Source organism: Ambystoma mexicanum, chromosome 8, assembly GCF_040938575.1.
Source record: "Ambystoma mexicanum isolate Mex_15411 chromosome 8, UKY_AmexF1_1, whole genome shotgun sequence".
Taxonomy (NCBI): domain Eukaryota; kingdom Metazoa; phylum Chordata; class Amphibia; order Caudata; family Ambystomatidae; genus Ambystoma; species Ambystoma mexicanum.
Window position 1 is genome coordinate 901,491,561 of NC_090929.1, and position 20,425 is coordinate 901,511,985.

General features: G+C 45.5%; 1 protein-coding gene across 1 annotated transcript in view; it reads right to left on the minus strand.

The window, feature by feature from the left end:
• LOC138472557 (synaptotagmin-15-like) overlaps positions 1-20,425 on the minus strand; it is a 492,423-nt gene that overhangs the window by 217,831 nt on the left and 254,167 nt on the right. The window lies entirely within an intron of this gene.

Here is a 20,425-nt window from a genome sequence, read left to right on the forward strand (position 1 = left end):
ATCATCCCAGGAAGATCTTTTTTGGACTGTTACCTAATTTATTCAAATAGTTTTACAACTGCTGGTGCCCCTCGCTGTAGCACTCAGTACAAGACTGGCTTTAAGCAGACCATCAGTTCAAGAACACAATTTACGGGGGCTAATCCAGGTGTCTAGTGACCTCAGAAATTTCAACCAAATGATTGTGTTTGCTATGTGTGTAGGAATTCACCCCAGATCACTGTAAAATCCACTCCGTTCAACTTTACAGCTAGTTCAGGTACCAAAGGCAATGGAAGGCTTTGCCAGACACAACATGAGCAAGAGGGCTTCAGTGTCTCCACAGGTACATGCACCACAGTGATTTATCAGTTCAGCAGTGAATGTCCTACCTCCAGTTTCGGGGAATTCACATCTTGGTTCTGGCCATCAATCCCCCAATTTCTCTACATAGGGAGTGTCTCTCATAGGTAGGCACAATTACCTCTTGGTGGGAAGATTTTATTGCCCTTTGGTGAGGAAGCCACTGGTGCTTTGGTACTGGATAGCGTATTCATAAAAAAGAAAATTATAGAAGTACTAAAGAAGAGCTCTGCACCCTTTGCACCAATCTGAGCAGACATGCACAACTTGACGGTTAATAAAGCTTTGCCCAAATCCATTCATCTCATGAGTTTGGTACCATCTGTCCCCGCATGTGGAACTGTCTCCTCCATAGGTTAAGTCAGAAAATACAATGGAAGGTTTCCCTTTCAGGGTCAGGTCAAGGTTATTGTAACCACAGATTCCTCACAATACCGACACTGAGCTCACTGCTTGTAAATGCAATACAAGGTCTCTGAAACTGTTAGGACCAAACATGTCCTAAAATTGAGGCCAGTTTTCTAACTATGAAATCTTTCTTGCTTTCAGTTCATGGAAAGGTGGCTTGAATGTTTACAGACAACACAGTAGCAATGGGTTTCACCAACCACCAAGCAAGAGATAATACCCATTGCCAGTGTCTATTTGGAGTTTACATCCGGAATTGGGCTTCTCAACACCACCTTTTTGTGATTGTATATCATTTTCAAGGCAAGGAAAATGTGAAGGCACAGCACACTATGCGGAATTGTGCATGTATCACATGAGTGGGCACTAACATTGTCAGTTGCTGGAGAAATCTTCAATAATTGGGGTTGTCCCACAGATAAACCTATTTGTGACACCGTTCAATTCCCTTTGCCCAGTTTATGTCGAGAATGGGGATAATGGATCTCTCCCTTTTCCTGTGCACTTGCAAGATCTGAATGACACCTGGCCTAGTAAGATCATTGTCTCTGTCTTCCCTCTGTTCCCTCACCCATGCCTAGTCGCGCCTTGAAACACTTGTGTATAGGCACGTTATAAATGATAAATGCCATATCATATCATATTCCTGGGCTATACTGTTTTCAAGACAGGTCTAGCAAAAGACCATTTATGACATCCTTCCTTTCCCTCTGATTCTGTTCAGATTCAAATTGAACAAATGCTTGACAATGATTCTAATAGTTCCGTTTTGGCCACTTCAAATCTAATTATCAGATCTTCTTCTCCTTCAATCCGCAGGTCAGTATCACTTCCCGTAGACTTCAGACCTCTTATTCAAAGCAAAATAAATAACCATTCGCCTCTTCATATCTTTGCTTTATTTAAAAGCATAGTAACAGGAAAAAAGAAGTCTTTGCCCTTCTTAATATTTTAGAAGGAAACATCCTAATTATGATTGATTCTGGAAAATAATCTTCCAAAAAAGAATACAAAAGTAAATGGCTAAGATTCTGTCATTGGTTTTTTGGAAATGGTTTGAAGCCTATTTCAAAAGTTTCCATCAATGATGCCAAGTCTTTCATTTCTTATGTGGCCTTCACAGGTGTTGTGGCAAATCCAGGGAGTTCATTGTTCGCCCCTAGAGGGAGTTCCCCCCTTTGGGACTAGGGAGGTGAGTCGGCTATGCATGATAGTCTCTAGGGGACAGGGCAAGCAGGATCCCAATAGGGGTGCCTGGTTTGGTTGCTGACCCTTCCATGAATCTCTAGTTACAGAGACAGAAGTAAAAATACAGAGTCCCTTACATGGAGGGGAGGAGCAAATGAGGAGCTAACAAGCCAGGTGGCAGGAGCCAGCCGAAGCAACGTTGCGCTCTGCAGTTGCATGCACTACAGCACAACGTCAGGGTATACTGGAGGCAGGTGGGTGGAGAGTTTGCGTAATACTGCAGAGACCCATAGGGCTGAAAACCCAAGACGCTGAGGTCTCTGACACTGAGAGACCGAAGTGGCACTGAAGAAGCATAGCAGCGTGCCCAACCAGCAGTGCTCAGATGAAGAAGCACAACCAGGGAACCCGATGACCTGCGAAGGGCAGTTGCCAGCCACCCTGGCAGAAGAGAACCGCAAACAAGCAGGTAAGTGGATCACGCCAAAGAGAGGGAGGAGGGTGATTGAGCTCTATCACACTCTGGAAGTGAGTAAGAGCATTGAGAAACTGGATAGAGTATTTAAGGACCCTCGGGGGCTATAAGAATGCAGAGAGCAACAGAAATACTGTGAGGGGGGAACCTGAACCCAATAACCGATGAGGGGTTACCAGAGAACAGAAAGCACAAGAAACACCCAGAGGGTGTGAAGCTGAACCCAATAACCCAAAAGGGATTACCAGAGAGCAGAAAGTATGAGAAAACACCCTGAGGGGTTGGACCTGAACCCCAAAACCCGTGCAGGGTTATCAGAGAACAGAAAGCATGAGAAATAACCTGAACGGGTGAAGTTAAACGCAATAACCCAAAAGGGGTTATCAGAGAGCAGAAAGTATGAGAAAACACCCTGAGGGGTTGGACCTGAACCCCAAAACCCATGCAGGGCTATCAGAGAACAGAAAGCACGAGAAATAACCTGAATGGGTGAAGTTGAACCCAATAATCCACAACGGGTTACCAGAGAGCAGAAAGTATGAGAAACACCCTGAGGGGTTAAACCTGAACACAATAACCCATGAAGGGTTACAAGAGAACAGAAAGCACAAGAAACACACACGGGGGGTGAAGCGGGACCCAATAACCCACAAGGGGCTAGAGAATAGAAAGCACAAGAAACTAACAGAGCCAATAAAGCAGAACCCAATAGCCCATGAGGGGTTACCAGAGAGCGGAAAGCATGAGGAACACCCTGAGGGGATGAACCTAAATCCAATAACCTATGAGAGGTTACCAGAGAACAGAAAGCACGAGAAACACCCCAAGCAGATGCAGATGAACCCAATAACCCAAGAGTGGTTGCCAGAGGGCAGAAAGCAAGAGAAACATCCCAAGGTGGTGAACCTGAACCCAATAACCCACGGGGGGTTACCAGAGTAGGAAACCATGAGAAACGACCAGAGGGGGTGAACCTGAATTCAAGTATCTGCAGAGTCAAATTGTACACTTAAGAAACATATTTCTTATCTTCAACAAGGTTTTGTGTGGCCCCTACTCTGTAGAAAACCAATCAAGAAACTTTGTTGTGAACTGTATAAATGGAAAAAGGTCTCCAAACCAGGAGAGAAACCAAGAGACATTTCAAATTTGTTTTTGAACTGTTGAGGAAAAACCGAAGAGAATAAGATTCAAAAGAGACATTTGGGGAGGGGGGCCATGCACCAACCAGCACAAGCCAAGAAAAGGGAGTAAGAACCCTTCTCTATGCTAAATCCTTTTTTGTTCCCTTAGTTAGTGGTAGGACTAGCTAGTAGGATAGCACAGGTTTGGACGGAGGATTAGGTAGATTTATATAAGACATCCTGACGAGCATCCCTTTGTTATCTTGTACAGTAGGGAACTTCCACCTTTGAAGTAGGGCTCCACCTTTGAAATAGGGCTAGATGAGGCATTTTCATTTACTTTAATAAATGTGAGAGCCTTTAAGAATGCCCAGTCGTCAGTCTCCTGTGTTTGACCTACCACAGTGTTTAGTAGGCACTTGTAAGCTCTAATTATCAAATATGTGAGCTGAATAGAAACAACTTTAATTTTCTCTTTCTAATGAGTCCATTAAGCATTACTTTGAGGGTCCGCTTTAGTTAAATCTTCCAATCAGAGAGCCTATCCATCAGTGGTATCTAAATGTTGTTTTGTCCTCACTCATGAGCATGCTCTTCGAACCAATGGCAACTAACAACCTTGATCTTCTTACATGGAAAACTGTTTCCTAGTCTTTAGCATTAGTTAAATAGGAAAACTCCAATCATTGTTTTACGAAGCTTCTTATTTAGTGTTTTATAGGGACAACATTCTCTAACAAACTCTTCTGTCATTACTTCCTAAAATGGTTACTAAGTTCTATCTCAATCAAGCAATCAACTCCCCAGTCTTCATTTCAAGGCCCCACTCTTACAGATTAGAGGAAACCTTAACTTAGATGTTGCGAGAACACCATATTTCATTCTTCTTAAAAACACTTCTTCCTATAATGAAAAAGTTTATAAATAAACCATACCATTAAAATAAATTAAAAAAACTAAAAAAACACCATATATTTTATATAGAAGGCACTCAACCATTTAGACAGGCTGATTGTCTTTTTTGTAACCTATGGTGTTCTTTCCTCTGGCCATAAGGCATTCAAAGCTGCTTTTGTTAGGTGGACAATTTAATGCATCTCTAAATCTTAAGCTCTGAAAGGAGAGCAAACTCTGCAGAGACTTCAAGCTCATTACACCAGGGATGAGGTAGCACTGATGGCTGTGCTGCTGCATGTCCCCATTTCCTGAATTTGCAAAGCTGCTCTTTGGATCATTCTTTTGGCTGCCATTAAGCATTATTCACTGGACACGTCCCCTAGAAGGAATGCTTAATTTGTGCAGGAAGTGCTGCTCAACTTGTCTACTTGACGTCTGATTAGGTATGTTCTGCCTCCTGCACTGGTTTTGTGTACGGTTCATATTTGTAATCTATGACCAACCAGTTGGAAAAGAGGGAGCGCAGAAGAAAAGAGAAATGCAGTTCACCCTAAAGTGGTAAAATGCATTTTACCACCTTACAACCGACCCAAATACCTACTCACAGTACGCCGTATCGTGGTTCTGCCTATTACTACTCTACGCTCCAAATAACATGTACCTAAAACAAAGCTAGGCTACTTTCACTGTGCTACTTGTGTATCTGCGCTGAAATTGTCTTGCTGCAATGTGCTTCTGTTACATTTATTGCACTGTGCTCTTGCCTGTCCCCCTTAAACTGCATTCATTCCGACTATCTGTTTGGCCGGTCATCTTATCCTGCTCTTGCATTTAGACTTCCGCCTAGGGAGGCTTTCAAGTCATGCAGCAAACCATATACCAATATCACCATGCACTGTATAACTGACCAATAAATCCCTCTCAGCCACCTCCACGCCTCTCGTAGCCTTCTCTTTGACCACCTGCTAATCTCATGATTCGTTCCACACCCTGCGCCTGTACAAGTTTAGCCTTACATGCACGATAACTGTTTCTGAATTGAAGGACTCCGTATAATTGCAATACTGTTTATATAACTACTTTCAGTAAGCCAAACTCGCCATACTATGACTTGCGTTAACCTATCGTAACACCAGAGGAACGCACTTATTATGTCAATCTTTATCACAACGTTGTAATATCATTGTAAATTGTAGCACTATAATTTATATTCTTTATTTGTTTAGTTTCATAAGAGACTTTACAAAATATTCATAAAACATGACAAATGACATTACATTTTTTTTAAACACCAAGTCTAAAACATCTAACATAATACATATCAATACAATAAGTCAAATCATTTTACATTAATTCATTACTATTTTACAGTGTTCAATTTCAACAAAGTCATTTCTTTCTTAACTCCTTTATGATAACTGTATTCTGTATACCTATGCTTCTGTCCACATATTGCTTAAAAACACAATTTACATTTCCTAAAAATATAAAATGTGACATCTAAAAAGTTTAAAAGTCAAAAACTCTTAGATAAAACTTTTACCAATAAAATACCTCATCAGTGTAATTCCGACTTCTATTTAGTTCTACTAGATTGAGATATGTGTGTCATTGCATCTAGTAACAGTCTCAAGTCTCTTTTTGGCTATTTCCCACATTGGGTAAAGTGCGATGTGTACCTTTTGGTTCTCTGTATTCAGACAGTATAACCAAAAATCAACACTCTTGATATAATCATAATTGCACACAATAGGTCCTAATAGAGCCATGCATACATTACCCATGCTTCCACATTCTGTCAGGATATGCCTTGCCGTCTCGATATATTATAGGAGTTTACAGAGACGGCAATATCTCTCACTTTGGTTGAGTCCCATTTGTTGGCCCACTAATGCTAATACTTGGAGCTGATTTGTCCGCAGCCTCAACCTAAAGGCACAGACCTTCATACAAGAGCCATGGCTGCTCAGGGTCTCCACATGTGAGTAATTGGCCACCCAATCCCATTGCTCTATTTTCCTTGTGAAGACATGTTGCAATGTTTCATAGAAAAAACCCCTGGAGAAGTCTGGGTGCCAACCTATGAGATCAAAAAGGTAATTGACCAAACATTCAAAACTGTCTTTTCCACGGCCAAGTGCAGCCAATAACCCAAGTAGCTCACATTTGGGGACTGCATGAATTTTCATATATAGCAAGCCCTGTTTTCTCAAGTGCTCACCTCTTAGTGATATCAGGTCCAGTTCTCATCTAATGTATTGTATTGAGGCCCCAGTTTTGAATCTCAACATCCGTTTCCAGAAGCCACTTTTGATCTTACCTAGCCAAGCTAAGTCTCGCTTGGCAATGGTTTCCAGTCCATAGAATACCGTAATGCAAAAATATTGTTAATATAACATTAGTATGCCCTCTAGGGAATAGTCAGCTGTATCTCTTGCAAATTTCAGCACCTGCTGGACCAGCGTTCAGACTCTTTTCTTCTTAGCTTCTACAATGTGTGTGTATGTTTTGGGGACACTTATATACAATCCTAGATAGGGATAAGAGTCAACCTATTTTCTAAATTTCCTAACAAAGTCTTAAAGGTAGGGCATATTACTTTTCTTGCAGATACAACCAGAACTTTATTCTTCCCCATGTTAATAGTTAGTTTATTAAGTGTTGCATATCTGCACAATGTCTCGAACATGGCCTTTGCACCAGAGTATGTGTGGTTTAAAAGAAAAGCATAAGTTCGTCTGCATATAAAAGACAGGGTCGAGGACGAACCCCCACCCTCGGACAACATCCCACCTCTGGACTTAGCCATTCAGGTAAATCCGACATTTAAAGGTTGTTCAGAGTCAGGGCCAAGGTACAACCCTGTTTCACTCCCCTCTGCAGTTCTACCATGGCCGTTACTATACCTTCCTCCGTAAGCCTAACACCAGCCTTTGTATGCTGATCCAGACCCTTCAGAATATTAATCAACCAGGATGGACACCCACCTGCATTTAGCTTCTCCCAGAGGCGTGACCGATCTACACTGTCAAAGGTAGCCTTAAAGTCCACAAATATTACGTACAAAGTCTGGCTCCCTGAGTCCAGGGTACCTTTGATTATTGTATCAAGTGTTCATAGATTATAGCTCGTACCGGGACCCGCTCGAAACCCATTCTGAGTGAAGTGTAATATCTTAGATTCTTCCACCCATACTTGCAGCGCTTCCAACACAAAGGTAGAGAATATTTTACCCGCTACGTTTAACATAGATAATAATCTATAATTTAGCAGGAGGTTCCTATCCCCCTTTTGTATACCGGTAATAATATTACCTGCTGCCATGATACAGGTATATACTGTGTGTAACAAACCTTCTCAAATAAAATCTTTAGTATATGGGCCCACTGATCTGGGTTTTTCTTGAGCACAATATTTGCCAGACCATTATGGCTTTGTGATTTAGAGTTTTTCAGATTAACAATTTCTTTCTCCGCCACCTCCTTAGTAAATTTGAGTGGCCAACCCCCAATTTCATAAACTGGGTGCGTGTTTGATGGTGGCGCGAGTGCCCCGTCATCAAGGTAGACTTTCAGGTTTTTTCCTGTATAGGGTTTACTGTCAATTTTCTTACCTCACCTTTTGCTTTTGACATTTTTGCCCACATTTTGCAGGGGCAGTTGCTCCAAAGAGCTTCAATCATAAACTGCCAGTCTACGTTTCGGATGGAGGCTCTCCAGCGTCGAAGCCATATTTGATATCTATTTCTGATCGCTTTACATTGTATGGCCAACTCCAAACACTTTACCCCATTTCTACAGAGTTTACGTCATTCACTACGCATCTTGCGTTTTTCATCCTGTATTGTTTTATCATGCAATGGATATTTTTATTACAGATAGCAGGTCCTATATTCTTTGTGGTCCCCGTCTTTTTAGTTAACTGTTGGATCCACTTTCAAACTCATCAGCACTAATTCTTTCAATATTACTTAAAAAGGGCCCAGGGTAGTCCCCTGGTAGAGTCCCAACCTTCGTGAGGTTATTTTCTTTGCAGCGTACCGCATTTCCTGCATGATTTACCACAATTTTTACCCCACTAAACCTCCCTTCCTGTGAGTGTATATTACTTTCTAGTGCCAATACATCATGATCACTATGTTCTGAGTGTATTACAGATAAATTGTTCACCATCTGCAAGCATGCATTATTGTCAAATAGATAGTCCAGGGTGGCAATACCTTTGTAGCCCCTCCGTGTGTAGGCGCCTAGGATGTCACCCACCATCCTACCATTCAACATCCACATATCCCACTCACTTAGAAAGGAGACCCATTTTTCTCCTTTATTATTTCCTTTCTCCTGTACCATCACCCTCCTTGGCACAATGTTATTATAAGTTGCCCTAAGTTTGGTGTCAACACAGCGAGAATTTAGGTCACTGACCACTATTTTCAATTGTGTCTCCGCCACCCACTCTGGTATTGATAATATGTCTTCAATACTATTTAGAATTTCCTCCGGGCCCTTCAATCCCGGGGGGGCATACACATTTATCAAAAGCATCTCCCAGTCAGTGGTCCCCTCTTGGTCCACCACTACCGCCCTGAGGCTGCCATTGGCTGAATCCACTAACACCCGTCTTGAAAGATATTTCTGGCCTACTGCTATTAAAAGCCCTCCATGGGGTCTACCTTTATCACCCTTTTTTGCCAGTTCTTGATGAATATGGTAACCCTCAATACAGAAGGGGCAGTCAAACCATGTCTTCTGCAGCATAAAGATGTCATAAGTTTTCAAATGCTACAATGAGTCAGCATTATTCAGCAGGTGAGTATATCCTTGTGTGTTCCAAATATCGATGCTCAAAGGTCAGTGGGCCAGTGTTTCCCTACTTTGATATGGCACATTCATCTTTTCGGCTTCCCAGTCCATGGTGTCATACTCTTATGTGTAGTGATCAGTATATTGCCTTTCTTCGTGCCCCACATTTGGCAGTCTTCGCCAGTCTCCCTGTGTCCGGTCCCCCATCTTCTGGCCTTTCTGACTATAGGCATTTAAGCCATAACTACCTTTATTCTGGGTCCGGGCCTGGCACACTGTTAATTTAAGGCCAATTTTTAACAATGCTTGGGCATTTTCATATAACAGTGACACTGCGATTTTATTATTAAACCGTTTGACAGACCAATTTTTTGGACTTCCCACTTCTGGCAGCATAATCTGAACTATGGGCCTCATTACGAGTCCGGCGGTAACCATGCAGGAAATTTCGGCAGGTTACCGCCGGACTCGTATTACCATTCCACCTCCGTGATTGCCGGAATCACCGGGGCATTACAACCCGGTGACCCGGTAATTCGGGAGGCGGAATTCTGTTAATCCCCATTACCATGGAGTCCCATAGGAATGGGGAAGTGGAAACACCAGCAATTAAGTCTGCTGCCTAATTTCTATTAAGTTTGAAATGGTGAGGAGCATTGCATGCAGTATTCTAACTACTTTCGCATCGCAAGCATGACTGACAATTCTTAATTTACTACCAATTAATTGTGTTACTCCAGCTCATTAGGCTGGATAGAATTTGTAATATTGCACGTAGCGCTTTTACATTTCTTATGTTTGTCAAAAATATTTATTTAGAACTCATTGAATTACTTTATCTATACTAAGATTTGAATCTTGAATTGTGTATGTATTAATATATTAGGGTGATTAATGGTATTCACTTACAGACTTATCTATGATATAGTCCTTCCCCCTTTTTTCTCCTTTTTGAACAGCAGCAGACTTTTTCTATGCTGCTCTTACCCCTAAATGCAGTGGGGGTGATTGGTTGTCATGTACTTTATTCTTGTATATTCAATATGAGCTGTGAATTTATATGTAGTTTTATTATGCACTTCGCACTATTTGTTATGCGGTTTGATATGTGATTAGTAACGATATGCTATTTTTATACTATCCTTGACCTGGCCTATCCCCTTCTTGGTTTTACTAATTGACCCACCCTTTCCTCTGGGTTTTTTGGCTTCATCTTGTTCCCAGCGTCCACGTTGTAGGGGTCGCCTATCCTTGGTTATATAGAACTACACCATCATAAGACATGACAGAGAAACTCCCAAAGGCGTTGGCGTCGCTATTATCAGCAAAACTGACTTAGGTATAGGAGCACTCCCCCACTATCCATTCCCATCTGCTGAATTTCTCTCCTTAAAAATCTAACTATCTGCATCACGCACACCTAAGATTCACCTTACCTACAGACCACCAGGCTCTGTAGGCACATTCAAGGAATATTTGCAACAACTCCTTGCCACAAATACTAAAACTGTCTCACAAATATTAGTACTTGGGGACCTTAACTTAGGATTCCTCGATGTTAATGACAAATCAGCCATCACACTAGCCAACGCCATCACGGAACTGGGATTCTACAACCATATTACCAAACCAACGCATAACAAAGGCAGAATTCTTGACTGGAATTTTTACCTTAAGTGCGAAACGAACATTCTCTCCAATGAACCATGTGCTTGGACTGACCATCACTCCATCATTTTCACTATACAATCTCACCCACACCTAAACCCCACTACCGCCATGGCTCCACCGACGCTAACTTGAAATAACAAGAGTATCACTACAGAAAACCAAACTACCTCTCTTACAACCAATCCTCAATTATTCAAAGACTAACACAGATCCAGCTACCTTTGTGGATCTCTACAACCAAACACTTCTCAAAGCTGTCGACAACATAGCCCCTTTGCAATTAAGGAAAGCTAAGCATCAAGCGCACTTAAATAATGGTTTAACCCTAGCCCTAAAATCACACATGATAACAAAAAGAAAGGCGGAATCCATCTGGTAAAACCATCCCTCTGATTCCAATAGAGAGCTATTCCGAAAAGCCTCTAAGGGATATAAGACAGCCATCCTACAAACAAAAAGCGACATTTACAACAATAGAATCACAAATGCCAAATCTGACTCAAAAGAACTTATTAAGGTACTCAGAGAATTGGAATCACCTACCCGAGCAACCGAGACCTGCTCAAAAGACAAGATTTAGTGCACGAAGATTCAAGCAGCCTTACTTGATAAAATAGCACAGCTCCAATCTAAAATTGAGAAGAAAAAATGTAACATTAGCCTTGAATCAAGTACTCCTATGCCTCAGCGGCCACCCGGCAAACCATGTAACCAGTATAAATTCACCACTTTAGCTATCCCAGAAGTGGAAAACATAATCACTAGCCTGAAACCATTTCACTGCCAAGGTGATATATGCTCTGCGACCATCATTAAAGAGGCAGTCAAAGAACTTGCACCAGTCATTACTTCATTCATAAATTCCTCATTCGAATCTAAAATGGTTCCCACCAACCTGAAAGACGCATAGGTCCTCCCACTTCTAAAGAAACGCAAATTGACAAGAGGAAAGATAAAGACAAGATTACACTGCTCCTCCTACTAGATCTGTCAGCTGCGTTTGACCTTGTTAACCATGATGTCTTATGCAATCACCTCATCACTTCAGCTCACTTCTCAGAGGAAGCCACAGCATGGATATGATTGTTTCTAAACAACAGAACAATGAGAGTCTTCTCTCCTACCGCCTCTACCGACCAAGCCCCCGTAACATGTGGGGTACCTCAAGGGTCCTGCGTCGCTTTGACGTACTATAATATATTTACCAAGCCTTTATTTGATGATCTGGATCTCCTGGGTGTCACCTACATGAATTATGCAGATGATACCCAGGTCCTCATCCCTATAGCTGGCAACTACGACAGTGAAACCAAACGATTGAACATAACATCCCAGTCTCCAAAAACGTCAAGACACTAGGCGCAGTTCTTAACTCCTCCCTAACTCTGACAAAACAAGTGAATGCCTTAGCCTCGGCTACTGTCTACATTTGCAAAATATTAAACATTTGCAGGCGCTTCCTCTCCCCAACAAGCTGCTCTACCTTAGCTAGGGCATTGATCTTATCCAAACTGGATTATTGCAACACACTCTACTTAGGAACTAGCAAAACAAATGTAAATAAACTTCAGGTCTTACACAATAATGCTGTAGAGCAGCCTTCAACATTCCCAGATCACAACACATGACTGAAACAAGACATTACTCCTGCTGGCTAACTATCAAAGACAGAAACTCACTCAAAACCCTGACACTTATGCGTAAATGCTTGTCTAATTTAGCACCTATATACCTGGCATGCAAATTCACCAAAAATCAGTCAGGCTGACATTCTAGATCTGGCCAACTACACTCTCTTAGAGTCCTGAGATATAACCTCCAGAAATCGGGTGGCAGTAGCTTCCCTTTAGTGGCTTCCAAACTTTGGAATTCCATACCTCTAGCACTAAGAGCAGAACCTTCCTTCACATGCAAATTCACCAAAAATCAGTCAGGCTGACATTCTAGATCTGGCCAACTACACTCCCTTGGAGTCCTGAGATATAACCTCCAGAAATCGGGTGGCAGTAGCTTCCCTGTAGTGGCTTCCAAACTTTGGAATTCCATACATCTAGCACTAAGAGCAGAACCTTCCTTCACCATATTCAGGGCAAAGACCAAAAACTGTCTCTCTTCCTTAGAGACTGTTTAATCCATAATGTTTCTTAGCTCATGTCTCTGTACATAATGTAAATGCAATGTATTTGTTTCCTGTTTGTGTAATTGTCTGGCAACATGCTGTAATTAGCCAAGGCTTGTATCTTCTTTTGTGACCTTTTTTGCATACCCTGTCTACTGTAACCTATTATGTAACCATGTACTTATGTAACAGAAACAAAGCGCCAAGACACCTCAGGGTTTGGCGCGCTCAACAAATAAACAAACAAACAAGGAAAAATTGCTTCATGGTGATTAAGGCTCTCTTAGTTCTTCTTTCGTGGCACCCATCCCACCAACCCTCAGGTTTTAAATACAGTGCCTCTATTGCCCTTCTGGAGGGATGAGAAACTTATGGAATTGAAGTGTGGCGGTTCATGATGGATGAGTATAGGTAGCGTGACCAGTATACAGAGGTACCCACTGCACTAATTGCAAATTAAGTATCTCACATTTGCATTGTGTGTTTTTGAGACAGCAAATACAGGTACTCCCAAATAGTAGTGAAGGAGGAAGGGCTGGGACTAAAAGACCCTCAGTCACCATTTTTTATATTTTACTGGTTCTACTTTGGAATGTCCAGTCATGTTGTTTTAAGGGCTTTGAGAACGATAATCCCAAGAAACCTCCTATGTACACTTATCTCCAAAAACCTATGCCCTGTCTTGCAATGCTTCCCACAATCCTATCACTGCAAGCAAATGCATGATTGTGTCATTAGCTTCATTGGATTTTCTTTGCCAAATAACTGACCACTTTTCATCTTAAAATCCCTTGCCACTTGCTCCACTAATTTCAGGATATCAACTCTGTCATATATTTGGGTATCCTGAGAAAAAAAGGCATATACTCCCTACATATCACTGATGAAGGCATTCAAAAGACAGAATGGCATAAGTGCGCTCCTTGTGCACTTGACTGGTTAGTAACCTCTCCCCAGAGAGAACTGAATTTACCAGCATTTGTTTTCTATGGCCACTATGCCAGTGCCTAACAGAGCTTCAGAGTCTTTCCTCCAGACAGAGGTCAGTGGAAAGTGCAGACTTAGGCCCTCATTACGACCCTGGCGGAAATCGAAAAACGATGGCGGAAATGCAATACCGCCATCGAATAGCGCTCGGTGCGACTATGACCCGTCACCGCAAAGTACGAAGCCATTAGCGACACCGTAGTGAACGCCAACGCTAACTGCACCAAGCACGCGCGCGCGCGCCATGCCAAACCGCAAACACCACCATGGCGCAAGGGTACGCCAATTCCGACCCTAGCGGACATGTACCTAACGCCATCAGGCATGGCGTAATGTACCATTCCGCCATGGCGAGAAGTACGGCATCGCGAATCAACCGTAAACGGCCCCACTGAGTGCCTGTACACCGCTCCCTGCCCACAAAGTACAACTCCCCGTAGGTGCAATGAAGTCACAATGCAACCATTGAAATGTACAAGTCACCCATGCATGCCAACGAACAAAAGAAACACAAGAGGGGCCAATGGGAGCTGCAGGGCACAGATGGCACGAATACAGAAGCCATCCCAATGGACATGACCACAGTCCCCCACCAAGAAACGCACGCAAACACAGGCACCTGTGACCAGCAATATTCCGAAAATCACATCATTCCACCAGTCCACCTGGCTGACCGGCATCTGTTACACAAAACCCAATCCCCCGCCCCTGAGCATGACAACATTCAAACTGTCATATAGGCAGCCCCCATCCCTGACCTCACGGGCTTAGTAGGCAAACGCGCCCAGTACAGTACCACGCAACTAAACCCCGAAGCTGGAACCCAATGCAGATCTCCTCACAATACATCGCCCCCCAAATAGGCATATGCCACATCACTTGCAAAGAAAAACGCTACACGGGCCAAATCAGAATAGAAATTTATGCACATCAAAGTCACCAAGCCCATACAGCCATCAGGCCATGAACTCCAAAACACTAATCACCATTGTGGGCTGCATCCGCAAGAAATGACCAGCCACTACTTGTGTGTCGCCCTGTTCCCCCATGGTACACAGAGCCACATTCACGTACGAAAAGGCAACATGGAAGCGCACAGAACCGCAGGGCCGTCCCAATGGGGAGGCACTAGTCCAGCTGAAAGGCCGAAATGTTGCTCCGAGCCACCAGTACTGCGTAAGGGCATGTGGGCCATTGGCGATCGTCCCATAAGATCGTAATGCTGCTCCACTGATTAACACGAAGCAGCAGGTGTTGGGAGTAAAATCCATCTGCAGGAGTGGCATACAGATGGCAGTGGCAAAAGGGGAGGAGATACCTGTCAACCAAAAGAAAAGAAAAAGAACAGAATGGCCATCAGAACTACATTCCAACAACTCACTCCAATGATCACACGAAATCCAAAGCCATATGCATGCTAGCCCACTCAAAAGGATCATCACCACCCCAAAACCACTTGCGACTCATAACCATCTATATCGAGGTGCAAACACCATCACAAACGAGTGTACCTGTGCATGCGTCTGTCAAAACAGAATCCATCAGATGGGAATGTTAACGTGCATGGACACAAGTGTCTGAGGGCGCCTCGAGACAGGGAGGGCTCAACAAGGCCAGATAGACGATGGTCCCACTATGGCAGCCCTGCATCACATAGCGTAGGGGAGGCAGATAGATCCCAAGAAGCCCTGTACATGGCAAACTCTGTATCAAATCACCTGCCCATGCATCCATTCATCATTCCCTCATCCCGGGATCAAAACGCCTGAATAATTACTCACATAACATTAGAAACATCCATTGAGTCTGTGCGTTATGCAGCCTGCAAAATCCACAGTGCCCCAGCCCGTAATTCCAGTGTTGTGAAGTAACATGTATTTGGGAACGGCCGGCCTCATCGCCCACGTAGCTATTGCGCATCCCAAACTATTCATATCAATCATTGCTCCCTCGCCATGGGCCCTGTCTCAAGGACATTGAACAATAGAACGTTATATTTGCAGTCAGACCTGTGGGCATCTCCTCGCCGCTAGCTGGAAACCGAAAGCGCCGCCCTTCGAATTCCACATTTGCAACATCACGTCGAAAAGGCATCTGTGGCCGTTTGAAATCACTAATTATTCCATCGAGTGCGGCTGTGTGTGAAAATGGCAACTGCCTTCACCCACGAATGGGACGCTCCGCCTGTCGTTGCAACTCGGTACAGTGATGCATGAGGGCCCACCGTTACTCGAGTACTACGTTCCACTGACCCTTCACAAGTCTGTTCGCGACTGCACAGATAGTATGGGAAACAATGGGACCACAGCAGAATGAACATATCAACCAATCTTACACGGCCATCGGGTACAAATACATGATAGCAATAGCAAGATACCATTCCCCGAATTGCAGCGTTGTGCGCGTGACGTGCTCGGCCAAAGGGGAGAGCAGTTTGCACAGGTGGAATGAATCACCACAGGTGGAGGCCATACAGCCTGAAAACACATAAATTGCACAGCCAGTCTCCTCCCACAACCACACCGAAATGCTACCGACAGGACTCGCGATGTTGGCCCTGGGGGACCTGATAGCACTGCAAGTGCTCCAACTCCAAGAAGAAGACGAACACCAACTACAACCAGCCGCACGGAGGAGACGCAGGAGGAGGAGGAGGCCAAGGCAGGGCCAGCAAGGCCCACCAGCACAGCCAGTACCACCACGCAGGCAGCCCGCAATACCACGCCTCCGAGCACATCCGTTCAACCTCACTGATGAGCAGATCCACACCCTCTACCGTCTGGACCGGGACACCATAGCCGCCATTGTGGACATGACACAGGCTGACCTTGTCAGCATGATAGATAGCCCAACCGCCATCCCACCCCTACTGAAGGTGGTGTCTGTACTCCACTTCCTGGCCACAGGCACCTACCAGCACACAGTCGGACAGTTGCATGGCATTTCTCAGCCACTGTTCTCACGGACACTATTGCAAGTGCTCGATGCCCTCCTGCAGCACGCAGACGACTACATCTCCCTACCACGCTCGGAGCAGGAAATCACAAACACGAAAGTGGGATTCCATGCACTTGCCGGCATACCGGGTTGCATTGGTGCCATCGACTGCACCCATGTTGAATTGGTCGTCCCACATGCCATGGAGGCCCAGTACCGCAACCGAAAACAATTTCATTCCCTGAATGTACAAATGGTGTGTGACTCCAACAGGATCATTACACATTGTTGTGCCCGATTCCCTGGATCAACCCATGATTCTATGGTCTTGAGGAACTCTACAATACCACGCTACATGGAGCGACACGCAGGGAACAGATCCTGGCTACTCGGTGAGTCTCATTACATGCATGATGATGTGGGGTATGTGAATTGGCAATGACCTGGCAGGAAGGGGGGGGGTGTGCGTACGTATCAATGGCATTCCACATCATACGTTTCTCGTCCACATACAGGTGATGCTGGATATCCACTGAAGAGATGGCTCCTCACACCAGTCCGGAACCCACGGGACCAGCATGAGGAGGACTACAACCATGCCCACTCACGTACCCGTGTAGTCATAGAACAGGCATTCGGCCTACTGAAGGGCCGTTTCCGCTGCCTCAGCAGGTCTGGCGGGGCACTCCTGTACCGCCATGAGAAGGTTGCAAAGATGGTGATGGCATGTGTCATGCTCCACAACATGTGCGTACGTAGAAATGTGCCCATGCCCCCTGACGCAGAACTGCAAGCACCTGAAGATGGTCATGATGAGGGTGGGGATGTGGCAGCACCTCATGGAGTCTGCGAGGCACCAGAGGCCCGTGACATTCGTCAGCATCTCATTGATGTATGCTTCTAGCACTCATGCCTGGTGGCTGATACATGGACACGGGACTCGTGGCACTGCGTGTCTGGGACATGCACAATATGGACTGTACGCCTATGATGGCCTAGTACACAAAGATCAATGTCCACACATCTCATTGGTTGATCGTGCACTTTTTATGGCATATGTGATGTCATGTTGAACACCCTATCGACCCGCCACCCAAGTGAGCCCAACACACCCCCTCCACCCTCCTACCTCCCCCCCGAACACCAGTGTCCAAAGATGCTCATTGTCAGTGGGCTGTCGCTATTGCATGCCCCCTCTGCGGGTATCAGGGGCACCCCTGCCTGTGGAGCGCAGGTTCCTTCCAGATCTACGTTGGGGGCTGCCCTGGACGGAACTTGCAACGGATGATGTGTCTGCCTGCTCACGTCCATGCATGTCCCTAAGGGTTTGCGAGAGCTCAGTGAGCACACGGCGCACTGCGGCAAGTTCGGCACATACGTCCTTGGCCGTCGCATGCAGTTCCCCCCTGAGGCTCTCGGTGCTTCTCTCCATTTGGACTCTCAGGCACTCGGTGCTACTCTCCATTTGTGCCCTTAGTGTCTCTGTACTTCTCTCCATTTCTGCCCTAAGTGTCTCAGTTGATGTTTCTATGTCTGCCTTAGTGCCCCCACATTCATCAGCATGGTCCTTGAGGAGCGTGGCCAGTTGCTGCTGTTGTTCGATCAACTGGTCGAGGGACTGTTGCCTCTGCTGGGCCATGGCCATTTGCGGGGGTGTCACAGAGGGGCTGTTGTCCTCATGTTGCCTTGCCACAGGGCTTGTGGGGGATGGCCAGTCGTCGTCTTGTGGGTGCCCCTGCGTGGTATCCTCATGTTGTACGGGATGGGACAGACAGGGGGATTGGGACAGGTCATGGATGGATCTGACTTCGGCATCCCCGTTTTCTGTGTCCGAGCATGCTGCCATCAATGGGGTGTCACCTATGGTGCTGCTGCCACCAGAGGCAGTGCCTTCTGTGGCATCCATTGGGGGGACCTGTGGTGGTGGTGTTGTGGGCATGCTGGCTGCTGGGGTGCCTGTTGATGTTCCCTCCTCTGTGCTGCCACCTGATTTGTGCTGCTGCCGTGTCTTGATGCGTGCAGCTGAGGTGGAGGGTCTCTGGCCGTTGGTCTTGGCCCTCTTTGCAGGTGTGCTGGTAGGGGTGTCCTGTAGCTCGTCGTTTGGATCGGACCCTGTGGTGGAGTAAAGGAGGGCGAGGGTTATTGATGGGTCTGTGGGAATTGGAATGGCATTGTATCACATGCATTGGGGTGGTACCTGAGGGTGATTTGGGTCGGGGCCTTGGAGGTGCTTTGATTTGTGTGTGGAGTGAGGGTGCAGTTGTTTGGCAGCCTGCAGTTAGGGTGTGCCTGCTGCACGTGTAGTGCGTGTATTAGGGGTTTTTAATTATTTATGTATTTATTGTGGGTTTTAACGTGCGCTATCAGGCCGATGTGTGTGGACGTTCTCCTGGACATGTGTTTCTGTTGCACTATGTGGAAGCATGGTACTTCACATGGATGGACTGTGTGGATTTGGCATTGTTTTATCTGGCCCACCTACCTGAATCTTCGGATGTCTGCACTCCTTTCTCCATCCCTCCGACTCCCTCTATGCTCTCCATTCCGATGGTGGAGGCACAGATTTCTTCCCAGGGGGTCAACTTGATGGGTGATTCAGGACCTCCCCCGGTGGCTGTGGCAATGTTGCGGTTGGCAGAGAGTATGCTGCGGACGCGTATCCGCAGGTCGTCCCATCGCTTGCGGCATTGCTGTGGGGTGCGGGGTGCGGTCCCCACCGCACTTACCCGCTGTGCCACCAGAGCCCATATGGCCTTCTTGTTTGCAAGTGCCGTCCTGGTCATTTGCGTGCAGAAGACGACGGCAGCATTCTCCTGGAGGGTCTCTGTTAGCACGGTGAGTTCCTCACGGGAGAAGTGGACCTGCCGCTTGCGGTCGCACGCTTTCTTCGCTACTTTTCCCATTTTTCTTGGTTTCGCTAGGGTGGTTGACGGGTTGGGGTGTGTTTCAGGGTAGTGATTTTAGTGGTTGTGTGGTTTTAGTGTATTTATAGGTGTACGCCGGGATGTTTCCCGTTCCGGGCCCATGTTTTAACTTCCGTTTCCGTATATTTCCGGCCACCGTACTTTCCGGTAGGCGCACACTGCGGTGACCGCTAAGAGGGGTGGCGGTATTGCACCTAGGGCGCCGTACGGCGGCGGTGTGGGCCGTTTTGGGGTCATTTCCGCCATCGCGGACTTTGCACTTCCGCCATGCCGTGGTGCTCGTGCCCGATGGGTCGGAATGGGCCGCACTTTGCTCCTTCGTGCAATGGCGGAAACGCTATTTACGCTGTGGCGCTCCGGTCAGTCGCTTTCCGCCAGGATCGTAATGAGGGCCTTAGTAATTTACAATTGCAGAGCATCAAGACCTCAAAATATCCAAGTTTAGGTATGCAATAGCTGGCTGCATAATAATGGAACAGTGCCAAAGCAATCTCTGAATAATCCAAAAGCCTTGAACATGGCCATTGTTGCACAAATGAAGCCTCCTTTAC